At 38.3% G+C, this 17,269-nt stretch overlaps 1 protein-coding gene across 9 annotated transcripts in view; it reads right to left on the bottom strand.

Annotated features, from left to right (window-relative positions):
* vav2 (vav 2 guanine nucleotide exchange factor) overlaps window positions 1-17,269 on the bottom strand; it is a 200,641-nt gene that overhangs the window by 122,887 nt on the left and 60,485 nt on the right. The window lies entirely within an intron of this gene.

The following is a 17,269-nucleotide window of genomic DNA, read 5'->3' as shown; positions in this document are numbered from 1 at the left end:
CAAATAGTTTGAAAAACTCTTTACTTTGAGGTTAATTGCAGACCATTGTATTGTATTTTATTTAACAATGCCAATATGTCAATATTTGCTTGCAAATTTTGCCTAGATTGTCACGTAGAGACTCTAAACAGACCCTTAAACAAAAACTCCTGGTAGCAATTAAAACCAAGAATTTTGATTTTGTGAAGAGGTTCGACTGAAAGCCGGAATAAAAAAAAGAGAAAAAAGTTGTTGTGTAATATATACCTAGTTCCATTTTTGTAGATTTATTTTTGCAGACTGACTCCAATCAGGAAAAAAATGCATGATTCCATTCTTTTACGTGTCAAAAATTTTCAAAGTTAAAAAAAAAAGGTTGTAGGTACAATAATAAGCAGGCAGCTGCCAGTAAAACTTACACAATCCGTCCTCGTTTTAAATCCCTTAGCAACCACAGTCGGCTCACAGAACTCAGATACCAATTTATTTAAAGACAGACACTTCCTTGTCCATTTGCCAGTTCACTTTGGGGAAGAAAATTAAGCAGCTATTATTGCAGCAATATATTCTTATATAATTTGCACAGCTAGTTGGCAACACTTGGAGATACATGGCAGTAAAAGTAACAAACAGTAATTCTAATGATGTTAGTTCAGTTATTTATTCAACACTGCAGTAATTTACAGTTAGAAAAGCAACATGTTTTCATTGATCTGCGAGGCCTAGGGTGTTTTGGAAAGTGATTAATGGAAATCTGCTGACAATGTTAAGCGCTTTATGGCTCTGTCCAAATAAATAAATAATATAATGTGCAAATCCAACACATTTCTATTGTGTTTGCCCCTGTTATTATAACTTTATAAAAATTTTTTCAAACACCTGTTCTGAGATGTCAACAGATATTCCTCACCAGTAATCAGATACCCAGGTGGGATGACCAAGGAAGTTAAAGCCTCAAATCATGTATGCTAAAATCCCCCTAAAATTCAGAATCGATATGCTATACACTGAGCACATAGAAGGAGGCAGAGGACTAGTTAGCATCGGAGCCAATGTCCAAGATGAAACATTCAAGCTCCAAGAATACATCAGGAAGATAGATGGCCCCAAGGGATGAAGAGCTCAGTGAATGTCTAAGTTAAAAACCCATCCACTGGTTCTATCACAGACTGATAGATGATGTGGCCAAATCTTGTCAAAGACAAGAGAGAGCAAGTCTGAAACACGGCGCAGAATCAGTGAAATAGCAGGCCTTGAGCATTTCAGTACTCATCATCAATATGCTCAACATCATCATGTTAGCGTCAATTTTATGTGTTCTTTTTCCCACTTTTACGTATTGCAAGGACAATGTTTGTTGAATAAGTATCCAGAGGGATGTACTTGAGTCCTGCATGTTGGCATGGAAACACAAGCACAGTCGAACTCAAAGTATTGCTAATGTAGCTAATGGCAACATTTTGTACTCTGCCTTTTCAAATTTTAATGGATGTGACACAGAAGATTATAAAAAATACAATGACAAACTGATTATTTATACATCAGCATTTTAAACTAACAAGAACCACAATAAAAACAATGTAGAGTTTCTGGGAGACGTTTCAGCAGTATCTGTGTTCGTTTATTTCTCTTTTCTTTGATGGTGCCGTTACATAAACCAGCACATTGTGTCCAATGAGACACTGTAAATGACACGACGCTCAGTTACTGCACTCATAAGCTCACTATACAGCAACACTAGCTGGCTTACCAAGCATAAAAAGCTCTATCCAGGTCATTCACACACTGGCACACATACACACTCTGGGCTAACGACATGATGTTCTCTCCAGCTGACTCACTTGAGTGAAGCCATGTCAAGAAAGATAAGTCACAGAGTGAAAGGATGAATTCCCGCTAGTGTGTATGGGTGAACATACTGTATGAACGCTGCTTCATTAAATCATGTAACCTAATGTGTGTTCAGGATGTCTGTGTGTGTTTCTTCTACCACAGACTGATAGAGGCTGATTGTGAGGCTTTGTGTGTGTGTTTGAAATGAAGAGTGAGATGGATCCCCCTTGCCTCCTGCCTTTGCAGTGTGTACACCCAGAGAGCGAGTGCGCTGCCAGGACTTCCACCGTGAGTAAAAACGGAAACAAGTGCTTATGGCCCGTAAGACTTTCTTGCACGAGAGCAATTTTCCATTTCTGGGAGCGAGCCCCAGAACAAGCTAAAAGGAAAAGAAGCAGAGGTGAAGAAAATATTTCAATCTCACTTGATCATCCCCCAGCAGGACACAGAACAAGCTCAGAAATGATGTGTGACAACGAGGGAATCAAAGTACATTAGAGCAAAGCCTGTGGCAGAGACTTTCCTCTGTCATCATAAAAAGTTTTTAAGGTTCAAAGGCAAGCAATTCAGGATGAACTTGTGAAATCATCTCTAATAAATATGGACCAGAAGATAATTTATGTCACTCAGACCTGTAAAATAAACAAACAGTTTTCACTCAATATTCAAATAAAGCTAATTTATTATTCAAACTAGACTGTTACTGTTAGAGTGTCTCAGTTTATTACTTATAGCAATCATCTGCAACATTCCCCCATGAATGCAGACCAGTGTTACTACATGCAAAGCTGTGAGCGCACACACACAACAAGCACACTGTTCTGCTCAGGATGGAAAACTGCTGTAGCGGGAAGTCTGACTCTGCCAGCCAGATAAAGTCTACAGCGTGTGTTTAGCGTGTGGGTCTAAGTGAGTTGGCCTTCTAACAACTTTAGAGTAGTGTGGGCAGTAAATAATTGTACTGTATGTTGGCCTTTAAAGTTGTGCACAGCTTGGCACCTTTTGCTGCAAAAAGCACTGTGTGTAAACTTCAACCCAAAATGGTTCCGTTTCCCACGAAAATGAAAGAATATAAACTGAAAGGTCAAGAGCTGCATTCAGAAAGGTTTCAGCAGTAACTCTAAATTGTCTGTGTTGGCATAATTGAATTTCAGTGTTGTACTTGATGGTTTTGACCCAGGCATACTGACTGAGAAAGAGGTTGTTAGGAACTTTCTTGACAGATCAGGACTACAAGTTCTTATTTTACAATAATTAATCTAAATAAACAAGTTTAGTTGTAACTTTCTGCGAATTCAAAAGGCCAAAATGCTACAAATATCTCACCTGCTGTGATATGGCCACTGCACTGCCTACTTGTTTCCATGTCCTCCTACACCCAGTGTGAATGAAAGTGTAAGTGCTTCAATAAGTGTACCTAATAAAGTGGCCAGCAGATTTGAATATTAAGTGCAAAACTGGCCAGAGGGAAGAAACATAAGAGAAGATCATTGAGAAAATGTTAATAAAATGGTTGGCATGGTTGCAGCTCGGTCTGGAACCGTCTGAGTCTGTAACTGAGGGGATTATTGATTTCTGCCATTCAGGGCCGACACAAGCCGAGTCCAGCCATTAGCTTGCTGTCCTGCCAGCCATTGTCGGCACTGAGACCACACTCCTTCATCACAAAGGGCACTAAAGTGCTCAGAAGAGTGAACACAGGTTAGCCTCAAAGAAAATGATAGGAATGTCACTCTTCAATCAGCGTTCTCGTCTCCCATTTTTGAAAGTTCTCCCTAAATCAGGTCAGATTCTCTTTAAATTTGCGCTTTTTGTAGCATTATCTCACCTGTCAAACAACTTGACCTCTGTCTGGCGATGTTTTCTAGTCTGAGTCTGCTTTTGCTAAATCTGTGAGCCACTGTTCCATGCATGTCCTCTCACTTCATCACGCTGTCTGTCTGGTTTAACCTCAGATTTCTTGTTGCACCTCAGAGAAACTACTGCAGACAGGCAGTCATGTTTTGTTGAACAAATGCTTGCAAAAACGGTTTTGATTAATATTTAATATTTTCACACAAATATAGAACCATTAGAAAAATAAAACACAAAAGTAAGAGTTTACACTGGTGCACAATGACAGTGAAAAGAGAAGATATTGGAAATATTTTGCCTAAAAGATTCTAAACTGCAAGAGACTTTCTAGTTTTTCTTCATCCGCTCTTTGTCCATCTTTCACCGTTCTCTCCGTAATACATTCTCTGGCGGGGGGCGGCCATATTTGTTTACTACCAGGCCGGGGTCCTGCCTGACTTTGTTACGTTGAGCAGGTACAGACAGACTTGCTGCTGGTAACTGAAGCCTAGGCAGATGGAGCGCAGCATGGGGGTGACCAGGCACAGGCAGGGAGCTTCATCTTATGTCCAGAAAACCTAGTGGCCTTTTTTTGGAGGTTGAATCCAATTGGTGAACATTTGTGTTACTGTTGTTGAAATGTTTGAAGGTGGGAGTAAATTTGGAATGTTTAAATTAAATAAAGTTTAAAATTGTATTTAAACTTGCTTGAGGTGCACTTAAGTCAAAACAGAGTATCATGGCGATAAAAAGATCATCTTTGCCTTTTAGTCTTTAATGCAATATCAAGGACACTACCCGAGTGATTGGAGTTTGTAGCAAAGAACATCTCTACTCCTCCTAAATATGTTTCTGGTGAAACCCTTGATCTGTTTAGCTGTGTCATAATATACCTTTGCTACAGTTTGGTTTCAAGACCAACACTTTGCTTTATTCCAGTGATTCTTAAACCTTTTAATTGGATGTGACAGAAAGCGACTTTTCAATTCTTATGGAGCACAGAATGACACTGTGCTTCCCCTCCCTCAGTTGTTCCCTAACAGCTAGAGAAACAGACCTTTAGCTGTTGGGGGATATTTGGAGACAAACATAGCACCATTTATCATAGTTTTTAAACAAATGGTTAATATGAGAATTATCAATATTAATCAGCTGAGAGCAGAACGCAAATGTCTAATAAAATATACAATAAGCACTTAGGGAGCAGTGTTACTTGGGATTATTATAACTGCAGAAGAATATATTGTATTATTTCATCATCAGTAGAAATAATACCTTTTATAACATTTATTCTGCACACACTGTGATTTTATAGTAGCCCATGCCTATCAAAACAACACTAAATACTTTATTAAAATAAACTTAAAACCATCTTAATATACAGTAAAATGATCAACTTCTCCGATTTTACTTTTTTTTTTTACATATATGTTTGAGTAAAATGAAAATTGTTCTTTTTTTCTATGAACCACAGACAACATGTCTCTGAAACTCCAAGTAAAAATTTAGTATTTGAAATTATCAAAATACCAAAAAAGACGCAGCGTTTTCAGACCTCAAATAATGTAAACAAAACAAGTTCATATTCATTTAGAAACAGCAACACTAATGTTTTCATTCAAGAAGAGTTCATAAGTCAGTATTTGGTGGAATAACCATGAGGCTTTCAAGGGGGGTCAGTGCAGTGGACTCTTCATTTTTTCCAGAGCTGTTAAAAGATTGAGCAATAAATACACTTTTTTCATAACAGCGTGCATGTTCCCTTTTAGTAAGAGTCGAAATACTGTTGGTATTCCAAAAACGTGGAGGAAACTTTTCCCCTAGCCGACATGCAAGATTTACAACACGAACAGCTTTTCATCGCTGCTACCTGTTCCAATGCACCTGCCGTGAAATAAATGAACGAAAGCACTGAGGAGGGAATCAGTTTAGTGGCCACTGCAGGGGATGCGCATAACACCCGGCAAGCTGCCCAATCCCACACAATAAGAACCCTGTCTGGCGGTTTTTTATTACCCGTATCAAATTACAGGGTGCTACACCACAACTATGAAAAAAAAGTAAAAAAGAAAAAACATTCTCAGAAAGACTACAAACGGGATATGGGGCCAAAAGAAAAGTGTGAGAATCAACCCGAACCTGGTGAGGAGAAAATGAGGCCGTCTCGACCGAGTGATGAAATTCAACAGGAGAGGCAAACAGAGGGAAGGATGTGGATTAATGGAGGCCATAAAAAATTTGTAAACTAAAACATCTCATCCTTCATGGTTGGCACTATTAATGTTCCCAACGTTGGTCCCTACAACTTTCCTTAACACATGCGGCGAGTGATGAGAGACCGTGTCATCTATTCAAGACTAATTTCCATTTTACAGCCCTTTGATAAGAGGATTTGGAAAGGACCGGCTCCAGCCGAGACTTTATGGCCTCTGTGTGTGTGTGTTTGTGTGCGTGTGTGTGTCACAGTGATATGCTCACATTGATGAACTGAACCGTACAAAAGCAATGACAAATTTAATGGCCCCCATAGACAGTGCTGTCAATGTTCCGATTGAGTGAAGTGGTTATTTCCCCTTCCACGCATATGCATATCTGACATAGTAATTTTCTAGTCAGAGCAAGTGATAATACAGCATTTATGTGCTTGACTGAACCTTTTGTACTGATATGGAAAGATGCTCTTGAGTGACTAATAATGCAAATGACGTGGATGATTTTGTGCTTTTATCTCACCGATGTACAATTCAAAACCTGTTGTGGGAATTCATTTGTATCCAAGAAAGTCCAGCCAGGGAATATTTATTTTGATTACAGGTGAGCACAATTTTCAGAAAGTGAATCTGCCAAAACTTCTACAAAGTTGGCATCTGAAGTCTCAAAGAAAGTCTACATATGTAAACATTCCTTCTTTTTCAGAACTTTGCCAGAATATTTTAGTTGTAATCTATTAAGTAATCTATTATGTAAGAATTAGATGCTCAAGTCCTTTGAACATCGAGGTGGATTCTCTGAATAGGCATTTTGGGGATCTATAAAGATTTTTCAGTGACAAAAATGTTGGTATTCCCAGAGCTGACTTGCAGAGTAAATGTGAAGTAGGACACAGTTCAAACAATGGATCCACTGGTTATCTGTCCAAACTCATTACCAAATCATGATGGGAAAATACATTTTCTTAGGTCATTTTTGTGGTTCCCAGTACTGAGAGGACTGCAGTTTTGTGCTGCTACCAGTAGGAAAGTGTCCCTGAATCCAGCTTTTCTGACCATGATCTTGATCTCTCACAAGGCGAGAAGTGTCCCCAGCAAATATAATTTATATAATTCTAGTGTCACACACAATAACTCTTGTGTGCAGGACCTGATGCGACTAAAGCAGAGCTCTCCGGCTCGGCCCTCTCAGACTTGCAGCCAATCCTTAATGACTGGCTGCAGTTCTGACAGTGAACACACACTCCATTACACAGCAGGGATCCACTGGCTGCCAGAAGTCCTCACCCTGTCTGCAGCTGCTCACACTGCAAGTCCAGCTCCCCGGATTCCTGAGCACAAATGTTAACAAATACCTTTATTACAGACATTAATCTCATCCATATTTGATACAGAAACTGTTATTCAGCTAATGTTACAATGCAAATTATTTAATGACAAAAAAAAATTATGATCACAAAATCTGTGAGTTATTTGACAATTTTCTCCTAAGAGAGGGGCAATAAGGATGACTGTTATTGATATTATCATTACTATTAGTAGTAGTAATGTTTTTATTATTATCCTTTTTGGTTTTTTTTTGCATAGGCCTAATACAGTTATGGAAAAATGAAGAGACCACTTGACTGAACTCCATTGAAAACCTCCTGGTTATTCCACCAAATATTGATTTCTGAGTCAAAACATTTGTATTACTGTTTCTAAATGAATATGAACTTGTTTTCTTTGCATTATTTGAGGTCTGAAAGCGCTGCATCGTTTTGTTATTTTGACCATTTCTCATTTTCTTCAAGTAAATATTAAATTTCTGCTTGGAATTTCGAAGACATGTTGTCAGCAGTCCATAGAATAAAATAACAATGTTCATTTTACTCAAACATAAACCTATAGGGAGTAAAATCAAAGAAACTGATCATTTTAAGTGGTCTGTTCATTTTTTCCAAAGCTGTATGTTGTTGCTAAAAATTAGTGGAAATAAAAAAATATATATTTCCAGTAAAATTCTCCTGCTGTCATCGGCTTGTTTGTTTGTCTTGTTGTTCAGCCAGCATTTACAACATTACGAAAAGTAAAGGGAAATAAACATCAAACTGAGTGCAGATATGTTTGTATTACATAACACAAAATTTCCGCTCATTTGAGCACAATTTATGACTGTAGCATGCTCACATTTCAGCATTCGAAATGAGAAGAGATTCTTATCTTTCATTCTTTTCACACCACAATGATTCCTGGGAGATTGTACCTGCCTATCACCGCCCCAACCACTGGAGGACTTCAGGATCAGGAACTGGGGGAGGGGAAATAATGAGCTGCTTCCAAGGAATTCACAGACTCTTGGCTCAGCAGGGGCTCTTCCCATTTATCCCCTGACATTAGTCGGGTTTCGCTCCGAATACGCCACCCAGACGGACGGGGAACTCCCTCCTGTGACCGACGCCTCCCAAACCAAAGGCAGGAGTCTCTTGTGATCGAGCCTCAGCAGCCTTTTTGGGCCATCAGCACCACGCAGCCGAGAGGCGACACTTCAAAGAGCCAAACTGAGGCCAAATCCGATTGTCTCGCTCTTTCTGATTCTCTAGCAACAGAGCGCAACAAAGAACGAGAGAGGATCAAAAAAATGAAGGATAGCTTCAGAATTAAAAGGCCAGTAAACAGTTTGTTATGAACATCGTTATTTCTCTTTTTCCTTTATTCCCTGCAGGTGAATTTAAACGATTCTGCTGCTGAAAGCTCGCCAAGAGAAAACAGCAGCTCAATAAAATGAGAAGATGAGAATTAAATAAAGACACAATGTCACCTGCAGTTGACAAGGTCATGACTAATCACGTCATAATGACCTGGGAACGAAGAAAAAAACGTTCTTGTGGAAGTGACCATTCACTGTGATATTTAACAGAAGGAAAGCAGGTATTTAGACATAAAATAGATCAGTATTGTGATTTTTACAGAAGAGGTTTCTCACTGCTAGAAAATCCTGAGTCAGTTTTATCTAGAAAGAAAACATATAACATACAATCACATCCAAACTTTTTAGAGCACAAGCCAAATAGTCAACTTAAAGGATATTTTGTCAAGTAAAAACGTAAAGGTGATTTTTTGTTTTTGCAATAATTTTTTTTCTGTACTCGACATTAAACTAAGCCTGCAGTATTTTGATCAAACAATAGAATGTGATTATTGCAAAGAAAAAAAAACAAAAACAAAAAAAAGCCGATCTGTATATTCTTGTGGATCCAAAACACTGAAATGGGTCCTATCAGTTTACTTATTTAAAAAAAAAAAATAAATAATCTATTTCTTTTAGTTTAACTGCTTTTAATTTGCCTTGTCCAAATAAAAAAAGTAAAATCTACTGTTAATTAAATTTTCTTTGACAAAGCCTTTGAATGAAAGTTGCTGGTTGCTTTTTTAGGTTCTATTTACCAAGAAATCAAATAAACAGAAATGTATGGTTAATAAATGACCAATATAATGTGTGGTACTTCACCTTTTCCATTTTTAGAAGAATTCAGTTCTTTCATTTTTATCCATCCATCTTCCTATTAACTCTGACACAGAAGCATCCTGTCATCATGATGCTGTTACAACCATATATTAGAGATGAGAGTTTGTCAACTAGCCTAGACCAGCTGTCGCTTCACCACAAATTATAATTCTGGTTACCAAAACCCCAAACTTGAAGTGTGAACACTTCAGACTTTTGGACTCCTGAACCCTTTCCCCAGACAGCAGCCCACCCCGGCCCCGCAGTCACCCGTTTCCATGGCTATCAGGGTAACGAGCTGCTGCAGTTGAAGCGTTGCAGGGGTTTTGATTGGAGGGGTCCAAAAAGACAGGAGAGAATACGGGGGGAGCGATCCCATTTATAATTCATGTCAAGAGAAATATCATCAGCGCTGTGCCGTTTTGGAATGAATTATTGATTATGTCTTGGAAGCTTTATGTAAAAACTTGCAGATGGGGGCGGTCCTGACGGACGGTTAAGTAAAGTACAGGGGCGAGGGAATAGAAATGACAACCGCAGAGCTACTTGGGAGAGCCAGGGAGTGAGTGTCCAAAGTCAAGGAGTTAAATTCTCCCTTTAGGGGTGAAGAACCTGTTGGGGAGCTGAGCCATACTGGAGGAAAGTAGAATATTTCATTCTTTCTTCTGGTGTCAGAAAATGGTCAAATGAGAGCTAACAATAGGGAGAACAAGTTAAAAGTGCATAAAAGCACATATTACGTACAGTATCTGCTGACATAAATATGTAAACACATGAACCTGCTTCAGATAAAGGTAAACACATCCCACAATAAATCTCAAAACACTTAACCCCCCCCCCCCCCCACACACACACAAGGACATGTGACCATCCACTTAAAAACCCACTCAGGTACTGACAGTAAAGGACTGCTGCTCAGGACGTGGTCGCTAATGGAAGGGGACGGATTCATCTGAAATGCTGACTCCAGCTGATTGACCTCTGAACCTTCCCCCTCCATCACTTACAGCAAACTCCGTCTCGAGTCTGACGACCATGGATCGCTACGAGAATTTACAGCAACGTCTTCAGGCTCTACATACACTGTCAATGTTTTAAATAGACGTCTGTATATTACAGTTCATAGATATTACTTAAAATAAAAGTAAATATTTTATGAAGCAGAAGACTGCAAAAGCAGGTATCCAGAAAGCAACATGTTTTTGGATTTTCATAATAAAGCTTGAAGATACCTTTCAATATAAAAGTGTCAATATTTCTTCTGAGTATATTCCTGCCAAACAGGTTGCACATTACTAATGGAACTAAACTATTGCTGAAAAATAGTGAAGTTGACCTTTCAAAATAAAACTTGTTCTAAAATAAATAAATAAATATATATATATATATATATATATATATATATATATATATATATATATATATATGGTCATCGGGACCCTCGGGGCAGTCACCCCCAAACTGGAACAGTGGCTACAACAGATCCCAGGAACAACATCAGACATCTCAGTCCAGAAATGTGCAGTCCTAGGCACAGCCAAGATACTGCGCAGAACCCTCAAGCTCCCAGGCCTCTGGTAGAGGACCCGAGCTAAGAGGAAGAAGAATCACCACCCGCGGTGGGTGAGAAGGGAATTTTTTTTATATATATATATATATATATATATATATATATATATATATATATATATATATATATATCCAAACTAAAACCTAAAGATACCCTTCAAAATAAAAGCCTTTATGTTACATACAAAAAATTATTGCAAATTTATGTTTCACAACACTAATGGTATAAAACCAGGCATTAAAAATGCATCATTTTACCTTGTAAAAATAATGTATATCTAAAGGAACTCTAGTACAAATTTAAAAAGTTAAATCAAAGTGAATGAGAGATTATCTTGGACTTTCAAAATAAAATTGACATTATAGCAAACAAGGATTTTTGAATCAACTGGATGAGGAAATTGATTATGATCTTTTTAAATAAAACCTAAAGATGTTTTTAAAAATAAAAGCCTAGATTTTTGATACATTATTTCATATGTAGGTTCCATATTGCTTCAGAAGTGATTCTGTTGGCCTAACAAACAAAAAACACAAATATTTATCAAAATTATAGTTTGGCTAAAACCAGACACCAAACATGTCTTATGTTTTGGGATAAATAAAAAGGCAATATTTCTTATGTTTATATTTCAATCATCTTGTTCTAAGAACTTGTCTGCTATGACCCTTCTGTGGCATGCAACAATTCTTGAAAATGAACCAAGGACAGCAAAAATGTCTGAAAGTTCAATGCTCTGTAAATTGAAGCTCTTAACAGTAAAATAACAATAAAAAAACCCCACTAGGCCGTGCCGAGGGGGTGCAACAGAGGCTAAAACATGCAGGCACGTTCCAGATGTTTGAGCACTGGGCGTGGAGACTAAAGAGTCGGCTATTTTCAGCCACAGAAAGCAGAAAAGGAAATGAAAAGGAGCAGAGTTCAGCGTGCGCGGGTTTTGGGGCAGCCAGAGAGGGTAATCAAACACCGCCGTCCAATGGCAATCACGTCGCCTCGACACAATAGTGGCTCGCCTGCCCGCTAGCTCTGTCTTATCACAACACTCTCTCGCAGTGAGAGAGGTGTGAGATGAATGAGCGGGAAGTGGAGGACAGTGAGGAACGGGAGGAGATGGATGGGGAAATAGAGAGAAAGAGAAAAGCAGCAGAAATAGGAGCGCTTGGTACAAATTAAATCTGGGGGTTGGTGTTGTTGTTTCAACTGAGCTTCCTTCATGTTATAACACACTGGCTGTTCGGTGGTGTGTTTTGAGTATCTGAGCACAGAATGATGTGAGATGAGCTCTGATCCAGCTCAAATTAGTGGAACAGTACAAATTCTTCCTCTTTGGGAATTTTATGCAAATACTTCCAATTTACATCTCTAGGGACACAATTAATCCAACATTTTGTAGAAAATACACCTTTACCTGTGCAAATCCTTAACTGAAACTCCTGTGCTCTTGACTAGCATTTATGCTTTTATAACTTTTTTTGACATTACAATCGCAAACTTTTGCACATTCTTTGAAATATCCCTCTCTGTGGTACATTGCTTCATCTGAGTAAACTCTTTTTTCTTATACTATAAATCTGCCAAGATCGTGCCGTCTCTTTTTTCACTTTCTGTCTCTAGAAATTTGCTTTGGTGTGAACCTGCATGCCTCAGCTTGCCAGTCATTTTGCTGCTGGCACACGTGAATTTCCTCACAGAGGGACAATAAAGGTTATTTCTATAAATACAATGCTGCTCTTGTTGATGCTCTACTTGCCCAGACTGTTAGTTTAGGTGGATGGATATGGATGAATTAAATAAAGCATGACTGTACCCCTACTCTGTTCTATTACGGGGATGGTTGGTTCAGAGTGATGTGGTTGGATTAGTCCTCAACCACATTGGCTACTTTACATGTGGTGACTTTTAATGTGGTGACTTTTGAAGGCAATTTGTTACACTAGATTTTACGCAGAGGTATCCAAGTTAAGAAGGGTGGACATATACAAATATAAACTATATATTTTTCCTCTTCCCATCCATAATTATGCACTACTCTGTTGGTCCAAAACCTAAAATTTCCAGTAAATGCGTTGGTTGTATTATTACAAAATGTAAATGATCTCAAGGAGAACGTCTCTGCAAGGTAGTGCTTTTGTACGAAGCAAAATCTTTAGCTAAAGAATCAGTCTGTTTTCATGTTGAAGGACGGATTTCCATTCCAAAGCAGTGCTCAAATAAAATCAATTCACCTTGACGCTGTACCTTGGAGTCAGTGAGCATCACCTTGACGGCTCGGACACTTCACGTCTCTGAGGGTGTTCTGGTTCTGGTGAGACGTTCATTTCAAACAAACGATGCAACTTTCTTTAATGAAGCCTGCAAATCTGTCAGAGAGCTTCCTTCCTTCACCGCTCACAGACGGAAAATTACCAAACTGTTGATAGATGGTTAACAGGTGCAGGCTAATTATGCTAATCATGGCAACAGCCAAATAAACTGATTGCCATGTTCATTTAAATGACAGCAATGTTCCTTTGGTGGCTAATTAAAATAGGTTGGAAGACAGGAAACGAGGCGGCTGGGTTTGGAGAAGAGAGAGAGAAGGTGTTTAAATAAAAGCCTTCTCTGGGGCCCCAGTAATAAGATGTATTTCATTGGTTTAATGATGTCATAATGAATTTCTAATGATGGGGGATGGGTTAAGGTGAGAGAAGAGACGAGTGGAAACAGGCACGAAACTGTAGATTTTACATCTGCAAAAAGAGTGCTAACAAGGGAGCTTGAGTTCATGCTAATGCAAAGTAATGAAAATAAAAATTAGTAGAGGACATCGAGCAGGTTATGTGCTCCATCTGGTTTAGTACTAGCCCAATGGGAAGGCTTGAAGGCGCAATTACTTTTTATCAGCACCGCGCCTTGACAGGTTTGGTCTCCCTTTCCTGGTGACCTGGGAAAAGGCGTCATTAGAGGAAGTGGAGGCCAGGAGGGCTGACTTCTGGGTCGGTGTAAAGAGGTGAAAGGTGAATACAGGGCCGATTAATGTTTATAGAAGTAGTAAAGAAAAAAGTTGCCTTATCAGCCCCTTCTTTTGTTACTTTCACACTCACAGCTGCCTTATTTTGCTATGTCTCAAGCACATTATACTTTAACCAATGCATCAGACTAACTCTTCTTTAAGAAATTGCTTGCTCTTTAATTGTACCAACACCATCAGACCAGGAGTAGCAAATCTGAAAAAGATGTAGAGAATTTGAAACAAATCTGTGAAAAGCAAGTATATCATCTCTCCTCATGTCTAAAGAAAACTACAACCAGTTTCTACTCAATTCATACTCAATGATGTTTTTCAACCATGAGTTAGGGTTATAACACAGGCTATTACCAAAAGTCATGTTTTAAAAAAAAAACAACTTAAATGTTTCTAGGTATTGTTCAAACACTTTATGATGTAATAAATAAAAATGTGGTTGAGTTTTTTGGATTGTGGTAGTGGTTTTGTGTACAACAGAAACTGATCCTTTTTTAAAAAATATATTTTTGCTACACCCAATGAAAAAAACATGAACAGGTGAATAGTGAACAGTGAAATGGTGGAAGTGGATCAAGGTGATGTTGATCCCATAGCACTTTCACTTCAGGTTTACACACAACAAGAACTTGTGTAGTTATCAACACTGGGATCACTAATGTTAAGTAGCTACCTGTCTGGGTTTCCAAAGACTTATGAGCAGCTAGAACACTGACAACTTATAAAGGCATCCTAGAGATGTTGGTCCACAGACATAGTGAATATATACTCAGACCATCAGCGTAACTCAGTATGTTTGCTATGGATAGAGGCATTGGGGGTTAAAGTGAACGTAGAGTCAACCCACTGCCATTATGCATCTAGACTACCAAAGAACAAAGTCGTTGTAGGAACATGCTAAAACACAAATCTGTTTGTAACATAAATATTGTGAAAGTGCTAATGTTTTTATTTAAACCAGAACAGTGACAGAGAATAAATACACAGAGTTTATAAAGTTTTGTTGAGAATATTGTGACATTGTTAAACCACGTTTAGTAACTAAATGTTACCATATTGTGGGAATCTCACATCTGTTCCATTTACAGCAACACAGGAAGAAACACACAAGCAGGACTCTCAGAAGGATCTTTGGATTGGATTAACTATTACTGATGTCAATGACAATCCGATAAAAGCTTAATCAATAACAACCTAAGAAGTAATCTGAAATCTCAATGGACCTGTTATGATTAAATTTAAATTGACATTAGAAGAAAATTTTTCATTAGGTTTTCTAACTATTTCTTCAAAACACAACGCTGTTTGCAAGCCATTTTTGCACCTATTGATGGGAATATTATACAGTATACTCTTTATTTCTTGTTTATGTTTGTATCCATAGAGGGGAAAAAAAACAGGCTGAGACCTGATAATGTGCAAGAAAGAAAGGCCTACCTTTATTACCTGTTTCTGAGAAATTCTGACCATTTAAATGTATGCTACATCACAGGGATCTACTCTGTTCAATATATTATAATGTGATGTTTGCCCTTAATGGAAAATCAATGGTGAGACAAGCCCGCCACTGCTGAGACCATACTAAAGCAATTTCTAAATTGACATATGGAGGGCCTGTGTGATTGATTCTGACTGCTGTTGGATTTTAATACCATTCACTGCGAGCTCATTGACTGTCAGACGTCGTCTTGTGGTTTATCTACAAACTGCCAAGTGAGTCCTCGTCTCCTTTTTCTTCTCTCTCATCGTTTTTCTGCTCCTTATTCGTCTCAGTGCATGCTCCAGAGAGTTGATAAGTTTGGATTACAACAGATATGTTTGATAAATGAGCAGAAGACTTTCCACAAATAACAGAAGCTAACAGTTTATTCGTACTTCACCCTCCTTGTTTTAATAGAAACACATGCTCGTTCGGATGAAGCGGCATATTATTAACGTTCCCAGCTGCATCAGCTGTCATCATGAATTTAATGACATCATGCCATTACTAACAGCTTACACACTCAGAGAGAGGCTCTCACCTCTTAAACCAGACTTCTGTGTGGAGCTACACACAACTTGGAAAGGGATTATAAAGAGGAGTGAAACACTCTGTTCTTTAGCTGAAGCCAACAGGAAATGTTTATCCTGGATTAAAGTCCAATCTCTTTATTTCTCCATTTTTGTATAACAGAAATGAGATAATAAGCTCATTTAAGTGTTTGACCCCACTGTGTGCTTATTTAACTTTCATAACCTTTTCAGGCCTGATGCCACTTGGAGAGACTAAAGGCACCGTGGAGAAAAAGGCTCAGTGAAACATGCAACATGTTCAGATGACATGTTGGATGGATGGATGGATGGATGGATCCATCCATCAGTCAACATGTCATCCATCCATCCATCCATCCATCCAATCCATCCACCAGATAAATATGATCAACCCTTACATCCAGCAATCCAATCATTCATGCAAACTGACAATGTCATTAATCCATCCATGACTCATTACTAAATGAAATGATATCTGCTCTACAACAGATGAGGAAGGGTAACTATCTGGATCTGTCCAGAGCCATTTACTGGACCTGAAGTGTTCCAGATTGTTCCATCTCGTGTTAGATGGGCCCATTTGACTTTCAGCAAAATAGCAAAATATAAAGGTATAACAACAGAATTTGATTCAAACTTGAAGCCCATTTAGAGCTAGCAGGGCTACATCAGGGTTGTTTGGTTTGTTGTACCACATCCAGAGAGCTTTCACACCATTAAATTGTGCCATTAAATCACTTTTTTTAAACCATCCTTCATGATCCATTTTTGAACCTGTCCCTGGAATATTCTGGATCGCTCTAGAAAGTTCCAAAAATCAAAGTGCTTGTCTCATTTTCCTTACATGGTAATGTATAACAGCATATTTCTCACATTATGTTTCAAAACAAAAACCTCTGAATGCTAATAGTTTAAGGAAGACTGAGCCCTACTTTTCCCCCGCTGAGAGGTAAATGTGAACATTCTTCAAGCAGCATGCAGGTCAATGATAATTAAGCACCCACCAATCATCAGCAATTAGTCTGTAATATGTTTACATGAATTCAGCTGAGAACAAAACTGCAAAGCCGAGTGGAAACAAAACCCTTCCCATCTTTAATATGACATATATCCTCCACAATTCAACTTAATGATGTAAAAAAAAAAAACTAATACTTTGGTAAAGCATATTTAATTACCTACATTCAGAAACGTTTCTTATTTTTACATGTTTTTTCACTTTTCCTGTTTCCTTTCAGAAACCATCTTCTTGACTGAATGAAAATACTTTACCATCTAAATCTAAATTGTTTTGTGCATCTTAAGTTTTAGTTGAAACTTAC

This window comes from Gambusia affinis, linkage group LG17 (assembly GCF_019740435.1).
Source record: "Gambusia affinis linkage group LG17, SWU_Gaff_1.0, whole genome shotgun sequence".
In the NCBI taxonomy this organism is placed as follows: Eukaryota; Metazoa; Chordata; class Actinopteri; order Cyprinodontiformes; family Poeciliidae; genus Gambusia; species Gambusia affinis.
This window is presented reverse-complemented; position numbering and strand designations above follow the sequence as displayed.